Here is a 6,295-nt window from a genome sequence, read left to right as displayed (position 1 = left end):
TGATGATTCATGGACACTGCAAAGTCGCATTTTGAGGTATATTTTTTGTAAATTTGCAAATCATTTAAAAATTCTATCTTATTTAGTTCAATTTGCATGTTATTAGTACTTGTTTATGAATATCATATTTTAGGTTTATTTATGTTCCATGTCCACACACAAAAGAAGTTCTTTGTGATACTTTGCTTGAGTGTATGATAGATTGGAATATTGATAGAAAAATCTCAACTGTTACTATTGATAATTGCTCCACAAATGATGCCATGATTACCATGTTGATGGATAAGTTAAGTAATTCATCGCTTTTGTTGGGTGGTACTTTGTTTCATATGCGTTGCTGTGCGCATATTTTGAATTTAATAGTGAAAGATGGATTGGATGTCATACGAGTTGGTGTGGAGAAAATTCGAGAGAGTGTAACTTATTGGACAGCAACACCAAAAAGAGTAGAAAAATTTGAAGAAATAGTCAACCAATTGCGTATTCTACATACTAAGAAATTAGGACTTGATTGTGCAACTATGTGGAATTCAACCTACTTGATGCTTCAGACAGCCTTATTGTATAAGGATGTCTTTTCTAGATTGAAAATTAGAGAGCCCCAATATAAGACTGTGCCAACTGAGCAAGAATGGGAGTTTGCTAGAGAGATTAGTGGGAGGTTTAAGATTTTTTTTTCTATCACTGAGTTGTTTTCTGGTACAAAGTATCCCAAAGCCAATGTTTGTTTCCCAGCTTTATGTGAGATTAGGATGACACTGTCTCAATGGCTCTCTTGTGAAATTGAAGTAATCAGAATAATGGCATCAAAAATTGTGGAAAAATTTGATAAATATTGGTTAGTGATACATGGTGTTATTGGGATTGCAGTTGTACTTGATCCTAGGTATAAGATGAGTGTATTGGAGTTTTATTTTGAAAAACTTTATGGAGACAAAGCTGAAGATGAAGTTGATAGGGTTCGTCATATTTGTTATGATCTGTTGCAAGAGTATCAGCACCGAGTTGGTATGGAGACCGATGTTGTTGGTGACTCTTCTGCTCATCCAGAAATTGTTACAGAGACTCTTTCAGAATTTGATTTGTTTATTAGTAGAAAGAGAAGTAAAAAAATGAAGAATGTAATATCAGAGTTGGACCATTATCTAGATGATGATGTTTTGCCAAGAACTTTAGGTTTTGATGTTTTGAATTGGTGGAAAGCTAGTGGACCAAAGTATCCGACCTTACAAGCAATAGCTAGGGACGTTTTAGCTATTCCTGTATCCACTGTTGCTTCTGAGTCAACATTTAGTACTAGTGGAAGGTTGGTGAGTCCACATCGTAGTAGACTTCATCCAAACACATTAGAAGCATTAATGTGTGCACAAAGTTGGTTGTGGGGTGAAGAGATGGAAGGTATTATTTCATCCAATTTACTTATTATTATTTATATTACCATGGAATAATTTCACTATTGAATTTATATTCTTTACTTTTGAGGAAATTCAACATTGGAATCGGTGGGCTATGCAACTATATATGATGATGATGAGATCGAGTCAGATCAGTCATGTGCCACTTTTGTGTTAGTTGTCATCTTTTTTGTTTTAATTGTTAACATTTTTTACATTTTATTATTAGTATTAATTATTTGTTTTTTTTCCTTTTATTATTTAACAGGAGTTCAAGTTGAAGGAGATGATGGAAGTTGTGTGGTTTGTATGGGTTTGAAGAAACAATGGATTTGCTTTTTTATGTTGTAATTGATATATTTTTTTTATTTTTAATTTCAATTTTTGAGTAACCTATCCCTTGCGGGTTGTGCTTGGGATTAATTATTCTCTTTGGTACTTATTGAATTTTCTTGTGTGTGTGGATTGCTAGACAGATGTTTGGTTTGTGTTATTTTGTTGCTACATGATGTTTTGTTTGTGTTGTTTTGTTAGACTGTTGAATTTTCATGTTATAATGGATGTTGAATTTTCATAATGTTGCTATAGGATGTAATGGATGCTGAATTTTCAGGATGTTTCTACAGGATTTAAATGGATGTTTATTGATGTTTTGTATTTTGCTTCAGGATGTTTACATTTACAGATTTTTACAATTTTTTTTGTTGCCTTAGGATGTTTTGTATGTTGGCAACAAAATGTTGCTTCAAATTTTTAATCAATTTACAGATGTTGCTTCAGATTTGTAATCAATTTACAGATTTTTAATCCATTGTTTCAGGATGAAAATGGATTTTCAGGATGTTTTGTAAAAATGGATGCTTCAGGATGTTTTTAATCTATTTACAAATTTTTACATATATAAAAATAAAAAAAAAATACCACCGGGGATTTTCGGGGTCGGGGATGGGGCTGGGCTATGGGTCCCCGTCGGAGATCAGGGACGGGGACGGGGCGTATATAAATTTCGGGGATCAGGGACGGGGGGAGTAGTCCCCGGCCCCGTCCCCGTCCCGCCCCATTGCCATTCCTACTTTTAAGTCTCCTTAGTCACATCACCTTATACAATTTTTAAAAATGTTTCCATGCACAGGTTCATGCTATACACAATACAAAATAAAAAAGTAACAAGGAAAACTATCATTAAGGCAGATATGAACTAAAAACTTCACAAATCTAAGTCATAACTTCTTTATATCTAAATCATCATAAACCATTATACTTAAATTCCACACATTTTTTGCAAGGAGCTCTTTCTATAAATAAATAATAATAATAAAAAAAAAACAACACAACAACACTCAAGTCTAATATCTACACTACCTACCTTCAACTCCATCTCTTTCCTCTCCACCAGACATTAGCTCTTCTTCATCAATGCCCTCATCCAGCGGGGTCTGAGCAATGTCCTCCTCCCCTGGCCTTAGGAGCCTAATGTCAATCTCTGGGAAGATCTCTGCGGCCTTCCGCTGGCAACTGACCCATTCACTATCCCAGTATTGGCTCATTTCATGCTTATAATAGTATAACTGCTGAAAGTTCTGGATTATTTCCTTCTTGGTATGCCCCTCCACCAGTTCGGCAGCTGCCACGCCTGAAGGTCCTGCCCCATCTTCCCCTTCTCTCACCAAACCCCTCGCCACCGCTGCGTCCACTGCCATTTGGAACTCAAATGATAGCTTAAACTCTTCCACCACAGCAACGCACAGATCTGGGTAAGCAGCTCTCTCCGATGCCATTATCTTGGTCAGCTCTGCATTTTTGGCCTTTTCCTCTGCTAAGGCCTTCGTCAACTCAGCCGGTCACGCCTTCACCTCTTCCTTCTCCCTTAGAGACAATTTACGTAGCTCTTCATTGTTGACTAGGGCTTTTTCTAACCTCTCCTGCGTGGTCTCACACGCCAACCTTTCCCCCCTCTAACTGTGCCTTGGCCTCATCTAACTCACCCTTGGCACGCTCGGCCATGAAGCCCTGCACCACTGCCAACACCTCCATTTTCTTAGCCTTTTGTGCGTACTTCAACCCTTAGTAACACACACTCCGTGCCGCTAAGCGCCAACGTGCACGCTCCGCATTTGCTTTCCCCAGCTCTGCCGGGGCTTTCTCTAGTTGCGCTTTTAATGAGGCCATCTTTGTCTTCGCCTGCACACTCTTCCCTACCAACGCTGTTGCTAGGGTCAGTGATTCTATTTGGGCAGAGCAGAATGCCCTCATTAGGTCAGTGTCGCCAAATCTTGACACATCCCTAACTGCAACATCATCTACCGCTCCCAATAAGGGCTCTGCTGTCACCCGCGCATTGCTTAGCACATTGGTAAACTCTTCCCCTGTTGACAGGAGACCAACTATTGCTCCTAGATGGTGTGCAACTGTCCCTCTGGCGCCGGCTGCTATGATCATTGTGGCAGGCCTCGCCTCACCTGCCTTCCCCTCCGCCAAGCCCTCCTTCTCCCTTATTTCCTTTAGCATTCGCCCATTGCCTTTCTACTTCTCCATTCACCCTTCCTTCGTACCTTCCAACTCTACCATCTCCGCGATTGGGGGCTCACCCACTTCCTTAATAGCCATCTCTGGCCTGGACCCCACTTGCACTTCGTCGCTTGCGCATTATCCCCTTTGTTTTCTTCTGGGTCATCTATTTCTCCTTCCCTTCGATCGCTCATTTCTTTCTCTTTCCCAAAACCGTTTCTACCTCCGCCTTACTTCTCTCCTTCAAAGGGTCCCCTGGTGCTTTTAGCAGCACAAACATGCTCAAGTCCTTCCCTACCAGTGGTTTGGACCTTGGACGAGCCTCTAGCCTCACACTCACTTTCGCCACTCCCCCTTCATTTTCCTTGTATTTTTTTTGCCACCGCCATGATTTGTTTATCTTCAATCTCTTGGGTTTTCTTCCTAGCCTCAAGTTCCTCGACTCAAGGGTCGCCCTGTGCAGGTTCAGGCCCTAAACCAAAAGCGAACAATGCCGACGGCTTTACCAGGTCGTCCCATTTTCGCCCCTCATTATCCTTCAACTCCCTCATTTGTTTCACCCTGCCCTCCGTCACCGTATCTAATTTTGGTTCAACCAACTTGGTGGGGACTTTCCACATCGTCCACACCCTTCTTCTACCATTCTCCGACATGAAGAACCACTTCGATCGCCAGCCCTTCACGGACGAAGGCAATCCGGTGACCAACCCCCTCTTTGTCGCTGTTTGCAATGTCACCCAAGTCTCTTGCTGGCCTGACGCTTTGTAACATGAAAAAAAACTCCTCCACTGTCATCGCTTCCTCATCGATCGCCTATGGCTAGGAAATTGCGCATGCTAACAGGATTTTCCATGCGTTCGACATCAACTGACCGGGTGCCATCTCTAACCGATTCAGCACCTCCACCATGATTTGCAGAATGGACAATCTCAAACCCCCTCAGAATGCCTCTTCATCGAGCATGAACTCCATGGCCCTCACGTCTGATGCCCTCTCTTTTGCCGACAGCAATTTCAACTCCACCTCCGCCGGAATCTGGTACTTCACTCGCAACTCTTTCAGGTCCTCCAGCGTCAACGTTGATTTATCTGCTTTGGTGTGCCAGTGGTCGGGGGCTATTTGGCTCACAGGTTGTGTGGGCGATATCATCATTGTTGACGAGGGTCGTGATGGTCTCTTCTCTCATTTTTCTCCCAATTTTCCTACCCTGTACTTCGTCGCTAGGACAATACCATCATCATCCCCTAGCGTGTCTAGCGTCAGTACGGGGGCTCTCTTTTCTATCATTTCACTCACGTTCCTGTAAATCGCTTTGGTTGTAGGGGCAAGAAAACTCACAACGTGCAACAATGGTGAATCACACGACACGAACGAGCTCATGTCTGGGATTCGTTGGTTTCTCGCGATTAGGTAAGTAAATTGTACAAGTCCAAAGGCCCAAGGCTTCCTTGTGTTCCACGAGTCGTAATTGAACTTTGCTAGTTTCAAAACAAAACCAAGCCCACGACAACACTCCCATCTTTTGTAATTCCCACTATAAATTCCCTTTATCCTTTCCTAATATTTTTATTGACGGTCCTGATCCTCCCATGCGAGCGCACGCGCCACGCCACCACCAGTACCTATCTATTATTTTCCTGTTTATTACACTTCACATTATCACATGCCTACTCGCTCCTTGAGCCCCATGCGCCATTATAGACTTTTTGGCCACCTTTGCAATTGACCCTCCTTGTGGTCGACCACCCCGCTCGGTTCCCCTCACGGTTGGCTATCCTGGTCGGTCACTTTCGCAGGCGGTTCTCCCCTCGGTCGACCATCCGGCTCGGTCGCCTTCGTAGTCGGCCCTCCTCCCAGTCGGCCATCCTACTCGACCACCCTCGTGGTTGGCCCTCCTTACTGTCAGATGCTTCCCGGTCGCTTCTCCTCCTTCCTCACCCCAACTCCTTTCCTACATTTGGAGGACTCTTTCTACCTTTCATAATCCCTTCATTGGTCTAAAGCTGCACTTGGGACTGGGGACTACTGATACCGATGGACACCTAGGATGGCCCAACCCACGGATTAGGGCCCAGTCCACACCCCAGCGATCAAAGCCCAATAACTCTTAAAAGTCAACACTAGGTCAGGACCAATAACATCCAAACACTTGCCAAACAAAGGCCTAGATATGTAAGTAGACAAATATCCTACAAAGTTATTACACCACACATCAGCCATTAATAAGGCTCTCACAGCGTTAAATACTACAATCCCTTTACGTTGGAGAAGACAGAGTCACTATGAACGATGCGAGCTAAAATATAGACTTTCGACCAACACGATAGTCCGGAAGGGACAAGGAAATGATGAACAAAGGATATAAGGAAGTTTCTAAGACACATAAAATGTTA

Source organism: Camellia sinensis, chromosome 4 (genome assembly GCF_055761805.1).
Source record: "Camellia sinensis isolate YWXY chromosome 4, ASM5576180v1, whole genome shotgun sequence".
Taxonomy (NCBI): Eukaryota; Viridiplantae; Streptophyta; class Magnoliopsida; order Ericales; family Theaceae; genus Camellia; species Camellia sinensis.
This window is presented reverse-complemented; position numbering follows the sequence as displayed.